This window comes from Carassius gibelio, chromosome B11, assembly GCF_023724105.1.
Source record: "Carassius gibelio isolate Cgi1373 ecotype wild population from Czech Republic chromosome B11, carGib1.2-hapl.c, whole genome shotgun sequence".
NCBI lineage: Eukaryota > Metazoa > Chordata > Actinopteri > Cypriniformes > Cyprinidae > Carassius > Carassius gibelio.
The window spans coordinates 19,851,759-19,871,347 of record NC_068406.1 but is presented as its reverse complement, the minus strand read 5'-3'; the positions used below and the strand labels follow the sequence as shown (position 1 = coordinate 19,871,347).

Sequence of the window (19,589 nt, the reverse complement as noted above, 5' to 3'; positions counted from 1 at the left end):
TTATTATCAGACCTGAAAACACTTGCGCTGCGAAAAAAAGGTTTTTGGAAACTGATTTTTTGTTGTTGTTGTTGTTGATAAAGTTGGAATGCTTTTTGAAATTAAACTTTGATATATAAATATTCTGTAACATCATAAATGTCTTTACTGTCACTTTTGATCAATTTAATGTGTCCTTGTCATCAAGTGTTTTGTGTAATGGTTAAAAAGATGGGCTCCTAACCAAGAAATTGCATATTCCATCCGGCCTTTTCAGCACTTTGTCCTTGAAGTGAGCACTAGCTTCAGGGCTACTGTCCCAGCAATTGATGTACTGTAAGTCACTTTGATTAAAAAGCAGCTGCTAAATGGCATGTAACTACAACTGACATTTGGAGAGACTCATAAACTTGCTCTGTCCTTTCTTCCACCACAAGCTCTAGGCCTTTGTTAAGCCAGACATAAGCAGCAGTCATATGACTGCAACAAAGTCAATGAAAACATTGTTCATTAGATGATAACACGGAAGGTGTCAGCCCAACCAGTTCTTTCAAGGGGGTAAGAAGGTGAGAGTTCTGGCAGAGGACGCCCGTCCCAGATTGACAACTTTATCGTGGGCACCATGCACGACTGTCTCATCAGTCATCGAGAATTTCGGCTTCTACCTGACAGGGGTCGAGGAGGACTGATGTAGAATTTGTGTCACCTCTGCGTCTGTGTGTCTGTGTATGTGACTGCCACAGCGGATCCATCTCGCAGTCTGTGTGTCTGACAGGGTTGTTCAGGTTCACTTGAATTACACTAGTCCTCTTGATTTTGATTCACCTGAGAGCGCCCTGAGCATTTCCGCTAACATCCTTAGACACACAACAAATATGCTTTTGCTGGTTGAGAGAAAGATAATAAAATTTGGACATTCGAGTGCATTTGCAGGCAAAATTTATCAAAAAAAATCAAAATTTTCATTATTTTCTCATAAATAAAGTAGTTCCTACTGTATGAGCCATGCACTATATTCCATGTCATTCTATGCCATACAATAATAGGTTTGTGTGATGAACAGATTGAAGTTGTTATTCTTGTTACTTTTTTTTTCTTCTTTCCAGTGGTAAACCGGTTACTGTTTGGATCACTGCAAAACTGTGAATCATTCAGACAGATTTTGTCTACTGGATCGACTTGAACAGATTTGACTTTATTTCTGTCTGGTTTGCTGATTAACTATCATGAATGTGGAAAGAAAAGCTAAGGAGGAATAAATACTTTTTTCTCTCTATTTTAGAAGGTTTGAAATTATGAGTCACATAGACCAGGGTTTTACTGGGGTCCATTGAAGAAACAAAACAACAACAACAACAACAACAACAAAAACAATAAGGAGTATCAAAATACTATAAAAATATATTTGAATTTAGTTGAAAATGTTTAGCTTCAAATTTATGCATTTAATGTGAGTATTTTTACAATTGAGTCCAGTGTATTAATATATAGTAACAAAAAGTCAGTTGTAATAAGAAAACATTTGAGGGTGGATTATTAGTTTTTTCTTTTTTTGTGGAACTGCCACTGTAAATCAGGAATCTAGAATTGAAAATGATTTGTATTTTAAATCGAGCAATCATGCAGCGGTTTATAATAAAGATAAAACAAACACAGCATGATGCAAAATGTGATGTGTAGCATACAAGTGGCGTCACTCAGAGTGAGTCTGAATAATCCATTGTTTAATACCAGCTTTGTATTACAGAAACATATTCATGGAATGCAAGAGAGCCCTGGGCCACACTTTCAATCTATGCTAGACCCATTAAGGGTGCATTAAAGGAGCAAAATGCATTTTGCCTAATTTCTCATTTTCACTGTAATAACCTGTATTAAGCTCAAACAGAGCAGAAAAGAGCAACAAGGAAAACAGAAACGAATAAAGGTAAAGACACTTCCTTATATTTCAACTGCTTGAACCTGCTTTTAATCAGAATATTGGTTGTGCGCTCAAACACGTCCCTAAAGAGAGTCTATTTCAGGGACTCGGTGAATAGGACATCAGGTCGGAAGGCAAACGGAGGACCTTGGTGAGCTGGCCACATCTTTGTGTTCACAACTTAAGGACGTCAAGAGACCAGGTTTTCGTGCACTTTCATATCACTCCATTACATTTGGACACTTACACATGATGTTGTAACTCGGATTCAGGATTTCTGGGATTTATCGTCATGGCCACTGTGGTGTATGGCGCCATTGCCTTCAAAATCCAGTTTCAAGTCTATTTGGAGTAGTTTATGCTATTTAAATTGAGTTTTCTTTAAAGCCAAATGTAGAAATCACATCAAGTCAGGGTCCTAAAGAATAAAAGTCTGTGCTGATTTAGTGGTGTGGTATTTAAAAGGCCCTTCATGGTCGTTTGATCATGTAGAGAGGGTATTGACGTCCTCCTGATGTCATCTAGAGATGACATCAGTCAAATGTGTTTTTGTTCTGTTGGATAAAAGAAAACGGACTGGAAATCATTTAGACCAACTGTCCACTGTGCACCGTTTCTGGGCTTCTTTGTCAGTCTGGCTGTAATTGTGGATATTTGCTTTCACAGTGTTGGGCAACAAGCAGTTGTGGCTGTGGGCATATGCTGCAGTGTCGAGATAAAGAGAGAGAGAAACTTCTTTCTGTTCGATGGCTATGCCGCATTTAATAGTTGCTCAGCCTCTGTCCTTGTTCTGCACAGGAAAAGAACGAACACTTCTTACTCTAGAGACAGTCTCATCTCCTTCATGAGAGAGAATGATAGATACTCCAGCTGATTCTTCTCATCCTTGAACAGAATTTTCACCTCTCGAAACCCCAGATGGTCATGCATAGGGCCTCGGGGACCGAGAAGGCTCACGTGGACACATCTGGCCTTTCTCTTTCAGACTTACAATTTTTACCTTGTACTAATAAAAGAAGAAGTTTCTATTTACTATTTACCCAAATCTAGGACCCGAATACCATTGAGAATAAATTCTTTGGGCAAACTTGATTTGCAAAGCTACTGTAAATTCATGGTTGCATACCATGTAGTTCAAAGTAGCATTCTCCATGATTCCTGTTTGATTCTGTTGGCGAGACACAAACTGAAATGATGTTACTTTTCAAAAGTTTTGCATGCTTTACATTACAGTGGTGTTTGCTTTTTGAGAATGCTTTCCTGCTATACCAGGGCTTCATTCAGATTTTTTTTTGTTTGTTTGTTCTTAGTGTTGCTTCAGGGTAAATCCACCTCTGAGTTAAAATGCAAAGATCCTTGACCTGGGCAAGCATGAACCCTTCATGAAGAGAAGCCAACATGAAAGTGGCTGTTGAAAGTAAGGCCAGTTGTAAAAAAGAGTATGGATTATCTTCTTTTTCTCAGCTTACTTTCTTATAGGTCAGCTAGAACAAGGTTTGGAAAGGCTTACAACTCAGACAGGATTTAGATGTGCTAGTAGATACTAGCAGTCATTGTAGATATTTATACAGATTTGCTCTCGGATTTCATCAAAAAATGACATGAACGACATGAGGGTGAATAATTAATGACAATTTTCATTTTTGTGCCAACTATCCCTTTAATTCCTCATTTAGATTATTGGAATTGTGAATCTTTGTATGGTACTGCTGCTTTTTATTTTTATTTGTTTTGCCAGACTTAACCATAACCCAACTTAACCAAAATGCTAATCAGAAACTGTTGCAGGCAATTTAATATATCACCCTCTTCCATTACAAAGACCAAGGTGAGATTTCAGTGAAAACCTTTGGCAGTCGTCTACTTTTTATTAAGGAGTTGCTAATTGGGACACTAGCTTAAAGGGATAATTCACCAAAATATGAAAATTATACTCACCCTGGGGCTGTGCAAAAAATCGAATGCGATTTTCATGCACATCTCATCAGTAAAAACGCTCCTTTAATTGGAAGTATTATCTCCAGCACGTGTGTTCAGATCAGGGTTGCCAGGTTTTCACAACAAATCCTGCCCTGTTGCTTCTCAAAACTAGTCCAAAACTAATCGCGATTCCAGGAGGTTCCCATATAATAAAAAAATGCTTCCCGGGGTTAAAATATACGTTTTGTTTTTTGGCATGGTTGTCTTGGTAAAATTCGCATTTTAGGGGCTAAATATCACGTTATTGGTATTGGGGTTGCTTTAAACCGCGGACATGAAAAACAACCGCTGACTTGGCAACACTGGTTCAGGTGGAGCGGCAGTTACTACACAGAGCCGTAGTCTACCGACAACTAACACAAAATCGCTTTCAAAATCGACAAAGAATTGCCACCGATTTTAAAATTGATTTTGTGTAGATTGTCAGTGAATTACGGCTCGGTGTAGTAAATGCCAACCAATGTTGCCAAGTCTGTGGTTGTTTTTCATGTCCGCGGGTGGAAGCGACCCCAATAGAAATGACATGATATTTAGCCCCTAAAATGCGAACTTTACCAAGGCAACCATGCAATAAAACTTAAAGGGGAGGTGAAATGCTCGTTTTCACTCAATATCCTGTTAATCTTGAGTACCTATAGAGTAGTACTGCATCCTTCATAACTCCAAAAAGTCTTTAGTTTTATTATATTCATAAGAGAAAGATAGTCTGTACCGATTTTTCCCGGAAAAACACGAGTGGCTGGAGGCGTGACGTGTGGGCGGAGCTAAAGAATCACGAGCGCGAGTAGGCTTTTGTGTTGAGCGCGTCTGGAAGCTGTGACACCGTGAGGACAAAACCAACCAAAATCAACCATGAATAACAGTCAGATTCAGCGTATATTTATGATCCAGAATCAGATCCAGAGGCTGAAATTGAACAAGAGCAGCATCAGCAATCAGTCTCTATGTGGTATGTAACGTACTGAAACTTTATATATTTGCTTAGCGGTATTGGAAAATGACTAAGTTCCACTTTGTCATCTTTTTTTTTTTTTTTAAGCTGTACATGTGGAAAGTACAGTTTGTGGGACAACATCACATGTTGTTTACTTGATGTGCTTACGCGCCGATAGCTAAGTTAACAACACAGAGATATTTGAAGCAGTTTTACTCGTGCAGTTTGATGACAACATCGCATGTTGTTTACTTGATGTGCTTACACGGCGATAGCTAAGTTAATAACACAGAGATATTTGAAGCAGTTTTACTCACCCCAACACACGATCGTGACCCTTTTTCGTTGGGACTGCATTATCCTTAAGAAATAAACGATGTGCAAATCCGGCATCAAACTGGACCTTGTTTGTAAAACAAGCATCTTCGAAATGCAGGGGAACAAACAAAAACACTTGCACAACTCCATTGATGCTCTGTAAAAATAAACTCCATCCACTGGTCCCTTAATGCTGTTTCTCTTTTGGTAATCTGTGCAGGGTTGTCTTGCCCTGGCAACCAAAAACACACTCCTTTTGTGACATTTTGCGACGCTCTCGCTCTGATCAGTGAAGTCTGTTGTGCTCTCAGTGCTCTGCTCTACGGGAGCGCACACTCTTCAGGCAGAAGTGCGTCAGGACCCATATAAGGAAATTCCACTCCATCTAACGTCACACAGAGCCATACTCGAAAAAAAACTTTCCGAAACTTGTGACAAACCGGAAGTAGTATTTTTGGAACAAAAAATACTCCTTCAAACGTACAACTTAATTTTTTAAACTTTGCCCATGTTTAGCATGGGAATCCAAGTCTTTAACAGTGTAAAAAACTCAGTATGCATGAAATAGCATTTCACCCCCCCTTTAAACTTTAACCCCGGAAAGCAATTTTTTATCCCCTGGAAACGCGATTGGGCTATTTTTGGACTAGTTTTGAGAAGCAACTGAGCAGGATTTGTTGTAAAACCTGGCAACCATGATCTGGACGCACGTATTTTTTGAAGAAAGGACCACACTGACTTTTTTTTTTTTCATTGAATAGACAAAAAACATCTGAATAATGATATAAAGGACATGAGGTATGAAAGGATGACAACATTTTTATATTTGGCTAAGATGTTGCTTTAGTTTGGGAATGGGAGTTTTCCAATGAACCTTCAAGAAAGAGACTGGTTTACTGAATGGTAGTCTATGCCAGTTGAATGTAAGAGTGTGGTTTCAGTGAATCTGAGCCCCAGTGGTTTCAACCTTGTACAACTGATCTCACAGGAAATATAGGACCTGCAAGGCAAAGACAAAACGATAGAAACCTTAAATAAGACCAAGATCTGTGAGTGGCCTCAACCTTTGCTCTCTGAAGCCTTTTTGAAAGAAAATATCTTCTTTGAAATACTAGTCTATCAGAGAAAGAAAAAGCGCTTTATGAAAGGTCACATTGAGGGCGTACTGAAGATGGATACAAGATGGTAATCATTTGCATTAGTAATGTGACTCGCACACTATTCCGAAGCCTTTCCCACCATAATGCCAATATTATTTACCTCAGACTAGCCCACTGTTGTTGTTTTTTTTGCAGTTAAATGCAAATGGACTGCTTGATCAAACAGATTTTCGGGGAAGATGTTTGTTTAGCTGCAGTTTATGTTTTTATAAAGGTTAATGTATTTCATGGGACTTTGGACTGCTGCAGACACACATTTAATCCTTTCTGATAGACCTTAGACATTTTTCTGATAAACTTAAAACTGTTTTTGATTGTTCTTGTTTTTCGCTTGCTCACAGTATTTAAATAACTGACTAATCTCACATCATTCTTTGTAGACTGCTGTTACTCACTAGCTGTATAGAAAAACAGATCCACAGTGTAATTCCCATTTGCAGTTGAATGGGAGTGACCTCCATTTTCTTGTGTTGACTCTAGACCCTTCGGTATTAATGCAGTTCAGCTGAAAACATGCTTCTGTATAGGTTCTTCAAGTACCAGTGCAAGGTCACTGATTTCTTCTTTTGTTCCTCTACATGGCCAAAGCCTCTATCAGTTGCTGGGATCTTATCACAAACATCTGAATTTGCAAGCCAATGTCTGATTGTGTAATACACAGGAAAGAAAACTTTAACCAGTTTCCCAATAATTTTTGCATGACTATCATAATAGCAAAGATCATATAATGAACAGCAGGCTTCCTTGACTTGAGTTATTGGTCAATTGAAAATACCCAAGCTTCAATTTCCATGTTGCTTCATGCAGGGTTATTGTAGTGTTTTGATGAATCATAATAACAATTTGCCCCAATTAAAATAATAATAACAGAAATATTGCTTGTTTTGGTGCTGGCTTATCTGCATAATAACTGGCAGAAATGTGAGGCCTTTTGCATAAGTGCAGCTTGCTGTAAAAGTAATTCTCCCCGAATTGAAATTTCTGGCATTCAAAAGCTCAAAAATGACAAAAAAGCACCATAAAAGTGTCAGAAACATGGTCTCTGTGACATGGACTTTATTCCAACTTTTTTAAAGCCTTAAGATACAGTAGATTTGTGAGAAGAACAGACTGAAATTACCTGTCATGCATAGCTCCTGACAATATGTCGATAAACTTTCCTCAAAAGCTGACGTTTATCTTGAGTGAAGCCACAATATGAATAAAAGGATCATAAGTGGGCTTTTGGAGTAAGTGACAGTTTTTGTATTATTTCACGTCTTTTTTCAATGACGTTAAATGTTGAGGAGGAAGGTGGAGGTGCTTTGATCAATGGCGACGTGGTGCATGGCAATTAGGAATGATGAATAGGCTTGCTCTCTGACATGAATCTGAGATCTTGAATAATTGATTTAAGAAAGAAACATCAGATGTAAGAATCCAAATGTCGGGCCATCAGTGTCAGTAGGTGATGTATGGAGAGCAGACTAAGAGTCCATTTCCCTCAGGTCCACTGGGAGACTGTGAGATGAACGGCCTGGAAGAAGTAAGCGAAGAGTGGACATTAAAAGGGCAAGAAAGGGGGTGGGACAAATCTCGATTTTTGGTTTTGTCTCATCTTGCCATGTTCATTTCGTATTCCAGTTTTATTTTTCTCTTTTGTACTTTAAGGAGACTGTTTAAACATTAATTTACTATCACTTAAAGGGATAGATCACCCAAATAGCAAAATTATGTCATTAATAACTCACCCTCATGTTGTTCCAAACCCGTGAGACCTCCGTTTATCTTCGGAACACAGTTTAAGATATTTTAGATTTAGTCCGAGAGCTCTCAGTCCCTCCATTGAAGCTGTGTGTACAGTATACTGTCCATGTCCAGAAAGGTAAGAAAAACATCATCAAAGTAGTCCATGTGACATCAGAGGGTCAGTTAGAATTTTTTGAAGCATCGAAAATACATTTTGGTCCAAAAATAGCAAAAACTATATTCAGCATTGTCTTCTCTTCCGTGTCTGTTGTGAGAGAGAGTTCAAAACAAAGCAGCTTGTGATATCCGGTTCGCGAATGAATCATTCAATGTTACCAGATCTTTTTGAACCAGTTCACCAAATCGAACTGAATCGTTTGAAATGGTCCACGTCTCCAATAAGCATTAATCCACAAATGACTTAAGCTTGAAGTCCGCATGAAGCAGACTGACAGACAGATCGTCTAAACTGAACTGATTCTTTTGGTGATTGTTTCTGAACTGATTATGTACTAATGTTATGAGCGCGGGTAAACCGAAGGCTTGAATCAAGGGCAATCATCGCCAAGGATGCCATTACGTTGAGCGCAAAAGAACCGGTGAACCGTTTTCTTCAGCTGGTTTATTGAATCAAACTGTCCGAAAGAACTACTGGTGATCCGAAAACTGATGCAACCGGTTCTTGACTCGTGAAAGAGTCATTATCTGGCTCGGCTCGGTGTTCATCTTCAGTTCTCTCTTCAAAGCAGTTCAGTCAGTGTACTATTTGAGTACATTAATTACTCTGGGATATTGGTTTGTTTGAACTCAGAGGGAGTGTCAGCCACATGAAAAAAGTTCACAGCTTAAGTCATTTGTGGATTCAATTCAGTTCTATTTGGTGAACTGGTTCAAAAAGATCCGGTTACATCGAATGATTTGTTCGTGAACCTGATATAACAAAATGCTTTGTTTTGAACTCTCTCTCACGGAAAAGAAGACAATGCTGAATAAAGTAGTGGTTTTTGCTATATTTGGACCAAAATGTATTTTCGATGGTAAGTTATTAAAGACATAATTTTGCTATTTGGGTGAACTATCCCTTTAAAGGAGTAGAGCACACAAAATGAAAATTTGCTGATACTTTACTCATCAAATGTACTTTTTTGCTAGAAATCAATATGTCCCACTTGCCTTTACTCAAATGTATTCAGTATCAGGTGTCCTGTGTTGTGATTCCAAGGCCAGAACAGGAGCGTTAGTTACACAATGCTGTTTTTCGAGGACAGTTACAGTAGACTTTGTTGCTTTATCACACTGGATTTTTTAACAAAAGGACCCAACTGCAATTCCCATGTGCCCTTCACTGTCTACTTTGATAGACACTTGATGATGGCTGACACACAATATTATGGCTAGAAGAAAAGCTAGAGTTCAAATCCCGTAATAATCACTTTATGATACACTAAGGCAGCTGATGGCCACAGAAGGTCAGCGCCTGTTTGCCATAGTACCAGAACAGGCCCCAGATCAGTCGCAATCTGCACTCCATTCAGAAAAATACCTTGAAAACGAAGTAGAATTGGTCAGACACAATGGAGGTGATGAAAAGAGTGAATGGGCATTTTTGAATCACAGCTTTTTTTTTTTCTCTCTGCTCCATTTCTCTTCCTTAAACTTTAGCAGTCATTACAAAGGTTTTGCACTTTTTTTTTTTATCAAATCCTTACAGATCCATCAAATATCTTTTTTTTTCCTCCTTTTTTTCTGATGGAATGTTTTGTGAAAGTACTAGCAAATAAATGTTTGAGAAATGAACAAATTGCACTATAATTACCAGTATATTATTTCACAAGTATTTGTAGGTTGGGGTAGATTCAAAATGAATTTCAAAGTCACCAAATTCCTCTGATCTGCGACTAGTTGCAATAGTCAAAAACATGTGATCGAATGGAAAAATTGTTAACTCATAAGTATATTGAAGCTCCGATATTTTTTTTTTTATAGCCAATGTATTTCATAAATCCATAGTAAATGCTATAGAACTTTTTAATGCTGCTGCATTTTTCTTGGTTCTGAACACTCAAAAAAGTATCATTTTAATGTTGTATAATAATACAATTGGAATAATCACTCCTGTCTCGAGAAAAAAGCCTAAATGATTTGCATGAATCGTGTCTCATTCCTACCAGTGTCTCATGATACAGATACGCAACAACTCATTTGCTTGTTTCTTTTGAGTTGTAGTTGATTTTTTTTTCAAAGAAAGCTATGCACAGCCATTATTTATCTCAACACCCAAACAAGAGCAGCAAATCATCACATTAGACATAGAAGACTGGAGGAATGATTCTGAATATTCAGCTTTACCATCACAGGAATAAATTGCATTTTAAAATACATTCAAATAGCGTTTTTAATTCTTATAGTTCACTCTATTTATTTACTGTATTTTAGATCAAGTAATGTAGCCTTGATGAGCATTAAGAGACTGTAAATGTTGACAATTGTCATTTTTTGGGGTGAACTAGTCCTTTAAAATGATTCCTTTAAGCAGGAACCCATGCAGGCTTTGATTCGAATCAGTTACAGTATGTTACCATTGCAGACATCTCAAAGAAAAATGTATTTCAATATCACTCAATTATTTTGCTCCTTGTGAGAAGGCTGGAAGAAATCTCTTGCCGAGGCCTCGCAGGTCCCCACACTTTACCGACACAACATCTCTCTGACCTACTTCAAACATCTTGTGCGAGAGGGAGAAGAGAATAAAATACAAAACAAACACCCAAGCTCCTCTCAGTATCTTTTCCAACCGCTAATAGATGCTTTATTCCACGGGGATCGCGAGAAGCCACCAATCTGCTCTCTTTCTTCTGCACGTAAACACCTCAGAGACAAATATAAAGTCTCAGTCTGTCTCATCCCGCAGACTTCTTCAAACCAGCCTCTTTGAAAAATGCACAAACACCCTGTTTTATACCGGCTTCTGAGCCGTGCACCTGAGGGAGATTTTACACTGTGTCAATTAGAGTGCGTAGGCTTGTGTGCTTTTTCTTTACCATGAGGGAATAATTAAGACGAGCCTTCGATACGCAATGTTCCACATCATGCTCAGTCCTGAAGCTATCATAAATATTGATTTTGAGGAAAACGGCAAAAATCCTGCCTCTTAAAATGCTTGAGGAGAATGAAACGACAAGCTTATGTGTGTTTTTTTATTTTTTATTTGTTAACCGTTAATTGAGACCTAATAATTGAGCAAATAGAGACTTGTTGCAATGTTAAATACACTTTGGGCAAATTCTCTAACCAGTTGCATCACTTTTACATAGTGTATTTTAGCACAACACATCAACAATGTTTTGAGTTGAGTCCACCAGGACCCCAAGGGGTAGTCTTTTGTCGTGCCTGTTCAAATAAATTTGGATTCTCAAACTGTTTTGTATTTTATTTCCCTGAAGTACTATTTTAAGTTGATATTAAAATCATTTTAAAACACATTTACAAGTTAGCAGTCTGATTTTGGTTGATGTTACTATTACAAATATGACTGCATATTGTATCTTTTTAGTAAGTGTTTTTGATTTAATTGTTTTCAAAATACATTTTTGTTTGTATTTCAATGATGTAATGATTTGCAATTTGCATGACTTGCAAAACATAAATTTATAGATTCAGTTTTAAGCAATTATACAGTTTGTAAGACTTTAATGATCTTAATAAAATAGTTCAGACGACATTGTATAATTTTGGGATTTCTAATCATTTTGGGGTCCTATAGATGGACTAACCGGATTCATCATGACATCGGCACAAAATGCATTGTGCTGTATTTAGATGAAGTCATTATTATTCATTATCATGAACTTGTTCAATCTAATTATGTCTTTGTTTTTACCTGATTTGCACTATGCCTGAAAATTGGGCTGTAAAACAAAGCAGACATTGCATGCTAATATACTGGTACTTGTACCCTGTTCAGGTGAATTTGGTATAACTCATGGGTTATGTGCAGCTATTGAAATTCAACTGAGGAGATAGGAAAATATTTACTGTGGAGTTTTAATCAGGTCAGTACAACAGACAAGCAACTTCATAACACTGCAGTCAGGCAAACCAATTTCAAATTTTACCCCAACACTAGCATAAGATCCCTTGAGGTGACTAATAAAGTTACAAACATAATATTAGGGTGACATATTGGGGTTTTATGTTATGGGGGTCCCCTAATGGTATTTAAGCTTAAAACTGAAACAAAATAGTAAAATATTAGGAATCTTTTATCTGGGTAAACAACATGGATATATACCATGTATGCAACTTGATTCTCCATTCAAAATTCTTGATAAATGTAACATTAATTTCTACTTATACAATTCTAAAATAAATATTTTGTTTAATTCAGTTAATGTAGCTCACAAACTCACTTCCCTTGGCTAATGTTTTTTTTTTTTTTTTTTTTTGTCTAATGTGTGTTTCTAATAGGTTTCCTTAATTTGCCACTGACACGCATTAGCTTCGCAGACGATCCTGCCCGGGATGAAAGCACAGGAATATTTGTGTAATCCTTCCATGAATTTACATTTGCGTTTGGGTATGACAGTCAGTCATTTGCAGTTGCACCCACAAAGCTTTTTACATCATTTTCGTTTTGTTGAAAGGCACGTGCCACAATGGTTCATGCTTTTAGTGTGAATACTGTAATCTGTTAATACGACTGTATGTGAGATCCTGTATTACTATAATTGAAGGTAGTGATTAAAAAGTACTTTGATCACTAATGTGCAGGCATCGCATATAATCGAATAATTATGATATTCAATAAGGCGGGAAATATAGAAATGTGTATATTGGATATATAAGGACTTTCAACTGAAAAACAAAGCTAAAACCTGGACATTATAGGCAATTTATAAATCTTGATTGGCCCCTTTTTAATGTCCAAAAAGAGAACTACGGCCACTGTAATAATGTTAGACATTTGCATTGTTTGAATATTTAAATTCAGTGTAAATTGGTGGGATTTCACATCTGATTTTATGACTAATTTTATCATTCTCAGAGTAGGATCCTCCTCCCATGCTTGATGTTTTAAGATTAAAGAACATTTTTAGTTTGATTTCAGCTAAAGGTTGATCAAGGACAAGTCAGTATTTCATATTTAAGAAGCAGACAGATCCATGCGATGAATGTTGTCTTTGTCTGGATCGTGCAAAACCTTTTTTTTTTTTTTTTTTTGCTTTTGTAATTCATTTCCAGGCCCTTTTGGCCTTGAGGCACCTCCAAGCAAAGCAAGATTGTTTCATACATGCTTCAGACACTCATCCCACTAAGTTTATGAATCATTGAGTGCACTTCCTCTTCTTGCTTTGGAGTGTCTCTCTCTGTAGACATCTTATGTTGTATAACATGCGCTCCACAAATACGCCCCAGTAAGCCTCATAACTAAGTGGGTGTCAGGTTCTGATCTTCTTGACATAACCTAAACTTCAAATCAAGAAAATTTCGTTTTTTACTCACCCTCGTCTTCTTCCAACTTTTTTATTTTGCAGAATTCAAAATGTTTTGTCCATTGTCCAACATGGGACCCAATTGACCTTCAATGTACAGACAAATAAAAACAAGATGTTTTACAAAATATCTTTATGCTACACAGAAAAAGAGAAAGTTATACTGGTATGAAATTATATGAGAGTGAGTAAACGATTTACTCTAAAAATGTATGTCTTTGCTTGAACTTTTCCTTTAAGGCATTGTTTAACTAATCAAGAAATTGTGGGAAGCGGCAGGACCAGACCAGCATTTATCTGTGGTGCTTGCATGCAAACAGCTGGCTCCTTGTGTTTGGACTGGTCTAGCTCAGCTTGGCATAGACAGCGGCGACAGATGCTTGGAAGTATTAGGAGCCCAAGAGATGAGAGACTAAAGAAAGGGTAGAGAGTTGAAGCTACAGTAATGATAAAGCCAGTGGCGTCTCAAAACACAAGCTTCAAGATGTGAAAAAAAGTCATAAATGAGAAAACCAAACCCCAGATGACAAAACAATGAGACGCGAAACGGCATCGCTGTCGTAAACATACATAATCGCCGTGAGAAACTGCTAATTGGATGATTTTTCTTTTAAGTCGTCCTTAGAGGCATATAAAGATTCGAGAAAGACGCGTTTCAAGATTTAGTGGCACACAACTTTGACAGAACACAAATGTGATTTTGAATCGCCTAAAATAAACACGAGCCATATTCATAAGTCATACATTTTCATGAAGTCGGCCAACACAAAAGGAGTTTTAAAAACACAGCTAGTCAAATGCTAATGCGTTCATCTAAGCTAATTCCCTTTTTTATGCTGCTGCCTTAATTTCACCTTCTCCCCCTTCATTGTGCTTTTGTGGTAGTGCATTAGTTACAAATTACACTCATTTTGTCACATTCTGTGCTTCACGTCCATGCCATTAAGTCCTTCATCTTTAGCTGCAGTATTTTGCTGAGTCACGGCCATTACATTATGTCGCTAACGCTCTGATGAAAGTAGTGGTCAACAGGGCGGCCGTAATAAAATTCAAGGTCTGTGCTCAAAGTTCACAGGGACTCGTAAACTTTTTCCTCATTACTTACGGTTCCCTTTTTCCTCACACCATGCCAGCGTGTCGAAACTAGGTCTTTCTCATTATAATCAATGGAGCTGTTGAGACTGGAAGCAACATGACAAAATGTGTTCTTCAGTTGATGGTTGGCACCTTGTTTGTTGTTCTTTAGCCATGATATTGATGCCAAATGCATTATGTATACGTGTGTGTGTATGTGTGTGTGTGTGTGTGTGTGTGTTTGTGTGTGTGTGTGTGTGTGTGTATATATATAATACTATTATTATTGTTTCTTTTTACCCATGTTATAGATGCTTTTATCCAAAGCAAATGCATTGTGTGTGTGTGTGTGTGTTTCATCTACATTAATTTAAAATAAGTTAAACATCTGCAAATGTGCAATAATACAAAATAGTTATTTTCAAGTCTATAAAATCGAGCCATAATATCTTGTGTTTCTTCTCAATTAAATGTTGCATAAGGAATTTCACTTTCTCTCTTTTTATTTTTATTATTTATTTGTTTACATTGACCGTTTATAGACATTCTCAAGCCATCGCAATGCGATTTTGTAAAACGCATCATCGGCCACTAGTGTAAATGCAGAAAATTCTTGTTAACAGTAACACTTACACAGGTACCAATTACCTCAGCCGATAACCAGTCCGTTGGTCTCTTTAGGGTATCCTACTGGGAAAGTAATAAATATCTGTCTTTCACTCTTTCGTTAGACTGTATTTTTTCCCCCGTACCCCTTAACAATAGCTGTTCCGCTCCAGCCTGCAATCCCAGTCTTGGCAGTCTTCAGCTTGGAGACCATTGAGCGTCTCAGACAACAGCAAGGCAAGAAACACCCTTTGGCTAGGCTCACTGTCTGTGCCCAAGTAGAACTGTGTTCCTATGATCAGAAATGAATTTCTGATTTAAGAATCAGTTGGGGAAGTCAAGTGCTTTATCTGTCCGATCTCGATTTGCTCCTCTACACTGGCGCACGCTCTCACACATATTTTTCAGCCCTTAGATATTCATGTGACGACAGTGTGTGCAGGTTCTCCATTCCAGCTGCTCTATGCAGCATTTGTCAGCTTTACTGTCACTGAAATGTCATGATGTAGTCAGTTGAGTCAAGAAAGAAGGAATAGATCTTGACACGACTGCCTCAGCATACGCCTGTAAATTTGCGAGAGATTAGGTTTGCCTACATTTCACATCCCAGTTGGCCCTCGAGAGACAGTGGTTTCTGTTGCTAATACAGTATAGATTTGGTTAGAAAAATAATATGAGAAGGCATAAATATATATAAAAGTGTGTGTCATTTTGCCTTTCTAACTTACGCTGCGTTTCCACCGAAATTACTCGGAACAACTGTACCAGGAACTTTTTTTTGCAGGAAACGTTTTTTTATTTATTTCTGCGTTTCCACCACGGTCAAAAGTACCATGAAGATTAGGCAGATAGTCTGTTGACGTAGGTCTGCCTGCATTTATCAATGCAAATTTCGGACTTGCATCCACTGTAGTTCAGACTTTCCGAGTTCGACCCAGGAGTGTGATCTCCCGCGGATGGGAAGACAAAAGTTCGGTAATTTTTGCAAACAGTTGCACACTGGATAACATCAGTCGCCTTTGCTACTGCAATTTTCCTCACTGTATATTTACAATAAGACGAAATATGATGTCAAACACATTTTACATTTTATTTTCATTTAAATATAAAATAATCTAAATGTGTAGGACTATATAGCCTAAATTACAATGAAAGTATATTAAACAGTATTGCCTTGTGCATCTCAATAAATTAGAATGTCGTGGAAAAGGTCATTTATTTCTGTAATTCAACTCAAATTGTGAAACTTTTGTATTAAATAAAATCAATGCACACAGACTGAAGTAGTTTAAAGGGATAGTTCACCCAAAATTATGTCATTATTGACTCACCCTCATGTCATTCCAAACCCGTAAGACCTCCATTCATCTCCGGAACACAGTTTAAGATATTTTAGATTTTGATTTTAGAGCTTTCTGTCCCTCCATTGAAAATGTATGTACGGTATACTGTCCATGTTCAGAAAGGTAATAAAAACATCATCAAAGTAGTCCATGTGACATCAGAGGGTCAGTTAGAATCATCAAAAATAAATTTTGGTCCAAAAATAACATGACTTTATTCAGCATTGTCTTCTCTTCCGAATCTGGTCCACATTTGCTGGTCCACATTAACTTTGATAGTAGGGGGAAATACTCTGGAAGTCAATGTGAACCAGCAACTGTTTGGTTTTCCACCTTCAAAATAGAGTTTATGTTTAGCAGAAGAAAACTTATTCAGGTTTAAAACAATTTTTGTGTGGGTACACGAAGATATCAAAAACAAAACACTAACCTGTTGTAATTTTTGGGTTTGTCCTTTAGCGTTAATAAAACACCAAACACAAAGAGAAAAATCACTAAGTAATCTTGACTGAAAAACTTTAAAACTGTTGCTTTAATAGGATCTATATATATTGTGTTTTATTTTTACTTGTTCTTTACATTTTTTGAATGCTACTGCTAAATACTTTTATACCTGCAAAACACTGTTTATTTTTATTTGTGTATTATGTGTATTTGTAATGTGTATCTTTGTTGTATTTTATTATTATTTTTAATTACAGTGATAAAATAAGGACAAAGATTTTGTTTATGGGTGGCTAACTAAGCAAAGTGCTTCCAATTATTTTATTATTAGTAGTATTAGTTCAAGAATAAAATAAAAATATCGGATTGACATCGGAATCAACAAATAGTCAAAGCTATTTTATTGAATCGCATCGTTATTGAAAGTGAAAAAGTGGTATCAGGACATCCATTGAATACATATTAGAATATGAATACACACATTGTACAAACAAATGTACTGAATGTACATACCTTGATGCATATTACTTGTTTAATTATTATTCATAATCTCATATTTTTATAGGTTAAAATCTAAATTATATGTAACCATATATAATAATTCTATTTTGATATAAATAAACGTATGTTCCTTATTGTTATTTATTATCTAATTTTTTTATTGTCTATAAATCATTTTGGATAATAAAAAACACTGAATTCCCATCAGCATCAGCACGCATAAAGGGAACGACTGTTTCTGTGTGCCAGGCGTGCCAGCTGCAACTTTTTTTCTGGCAACACTCAACAACCAGCGAGAGCCACGCGCAACACAAAGAGCCATTTAGATTGTACCAACAGGCAAAGAAACACAGCAGTAATTTCAGAATAATGGGATGATTGCAAACGCAGCTGCAGACACCCTTCTATTAAAAGTGTGTTGCTCTGAGCATATTTCAGTCTCTTTGTTCAAGCCCTCCAAAATCTCAAGAATTGATGAAGCAGATTGTGAAATTAAACCATCCTGTCTGTCTTTATTCCAGGCTGCAGTTGCATGCAGAAACCACAGGCATACAAGATTATATCAACTGTATGGGTGCATTTCTGTTCGGCTACAGTGGACAGTCTTGCTTTAAGACGTCTGATGCGTCTTGCTCTCCCACTCGCGAAGCGGTATTGTCATACACACAAGCACGCCTGCACTCACACATGCGTGTGCACACCAATCAGTACACTGGGAAGAGGAGAGACTTGTACTGAGTGGCTTCTCAATGGGAGAGAAGAGCTGAGAGGAGAGAGGGACGGAGAGAGCGAGCACATGAGAGAGAGAGAGGGAGGGAGAGAAGTGCCGTCGCATGTGCAAGACCAAAAAGTGAAGAGGCAAATTAGCTTCTTATCCTTCAAAGAAGCTTCACCTTCAGAGAGAAGCGTGAGGAGGCTGAGAAACAGGAGGAAGACGTTGCTTCTCTGGTGATTTAAAGGTGACATGACAAGCCTCTCGTCCCTCAAATCCCAGCTAGTTTCTGACAGCGTTTCACAGCTGTGACGGGAGTTTCTGTTGTCGGGTGCCTGACTGTGTTCGGTGGATTGCATCCAGAAGGACTTACAACAAAAGAAGGGGACCAAGGGCAGGAGTGGGAACAAAAGTCTCCTCATCCCCCCTCCGACCCGCAGATCCAAACAGGAACTTTTGCTGGGAAGCTCTTTCCCGAGAGCATGGATGGATTTATGACTATGTGCTAAGGATATTGGATGCACAGCTGACGGCACGTTTCTTTAACGTTCTCCTCACAGTATCTCACAGGTAAGATTGAATGTGATAGTTCTGTCATGGGAAGATGTGAAAAAAAATCTACGGGAAGTCAGTTCGCAAGAATGTCTAGAAAGTCAGCAGGTGTGCGCATTTTTTTTTTTAAAACGGAAAACTTGACTAGCCACTTTGAAGCATGTATTACGTGCGTCTCTAAGTCATTGATAATTTGCCTACGCAGTAATAAAAGATGCCAAGAGTTGACAGTTTCAATACGGTGCAGATCAGATGAGCTTATAAGATTTTCCTGCCGGTCCTTTCTAAGCTCAGTGCTGCTGCTGTGACATAAGTGAACATATGATGGCCAATATTTGACATTTAATAACACACACAAGCTGTATTTTGTAATCGTAACAGATGTGATATATAGTGCAAGAACAAATACAGAATATGTAGATATTTCTTTTTTTCTCAGAATATGTGTGAAACTACACCGAAATTGTATATTAATTATAATTATTCATATTCATATTATAATCTAATAGAATTTATTGTAAATAAAGTATTATTTTATTTATTTTATTTCTACCCTCAAAAACTGTATAGGCACTTCATCTTAAGTGTGTACTGTAGAGTACATTATATTTTGCGGTGATCATGTGCAGGTGTGTCCGAGTACGGTGATGAGCATGCAGACCATAAAGTAAAACACGTAAAAGCATCCAAACAGATGATTTGTCAGATCAGTGCATTAATTATACAGCAGCTGCGAGCACCGACTCCCTAAGCTGCTCTTACCACCCTGCAGACATCGTCTCATTGAGAAGTGACTTATATTACCTGGAAAATGAAAGATCTGCAACAGAATACGTTGCGTCTGT

General features: G+C 37.5%; 1 protein-coding gene across 2 annotated transcripts in view; it reads left to right on the top strand.

Annotated features, from left to right (window-relative positions):
- The window catches only part of LOC127968008 (chemokine-like protein TAFA-1), a 156,734-nt gene that overhangs the window by 9,237 nt on the left and 127,908 nt on the right, over positions 1 to 19,589 (top strand). For both annotated transcript variants that reach the window (XR_008155872.1, XM_052568839.1), the window contains exon 2: positions 18,002 to 18,762. The gene's annotated coding sequence lies outside the window, so the exon portion shown is untranslated. The remainder of the gene's footprint in view (positions 1 to 18,001; positions 18,763 to 19,589) is intronic.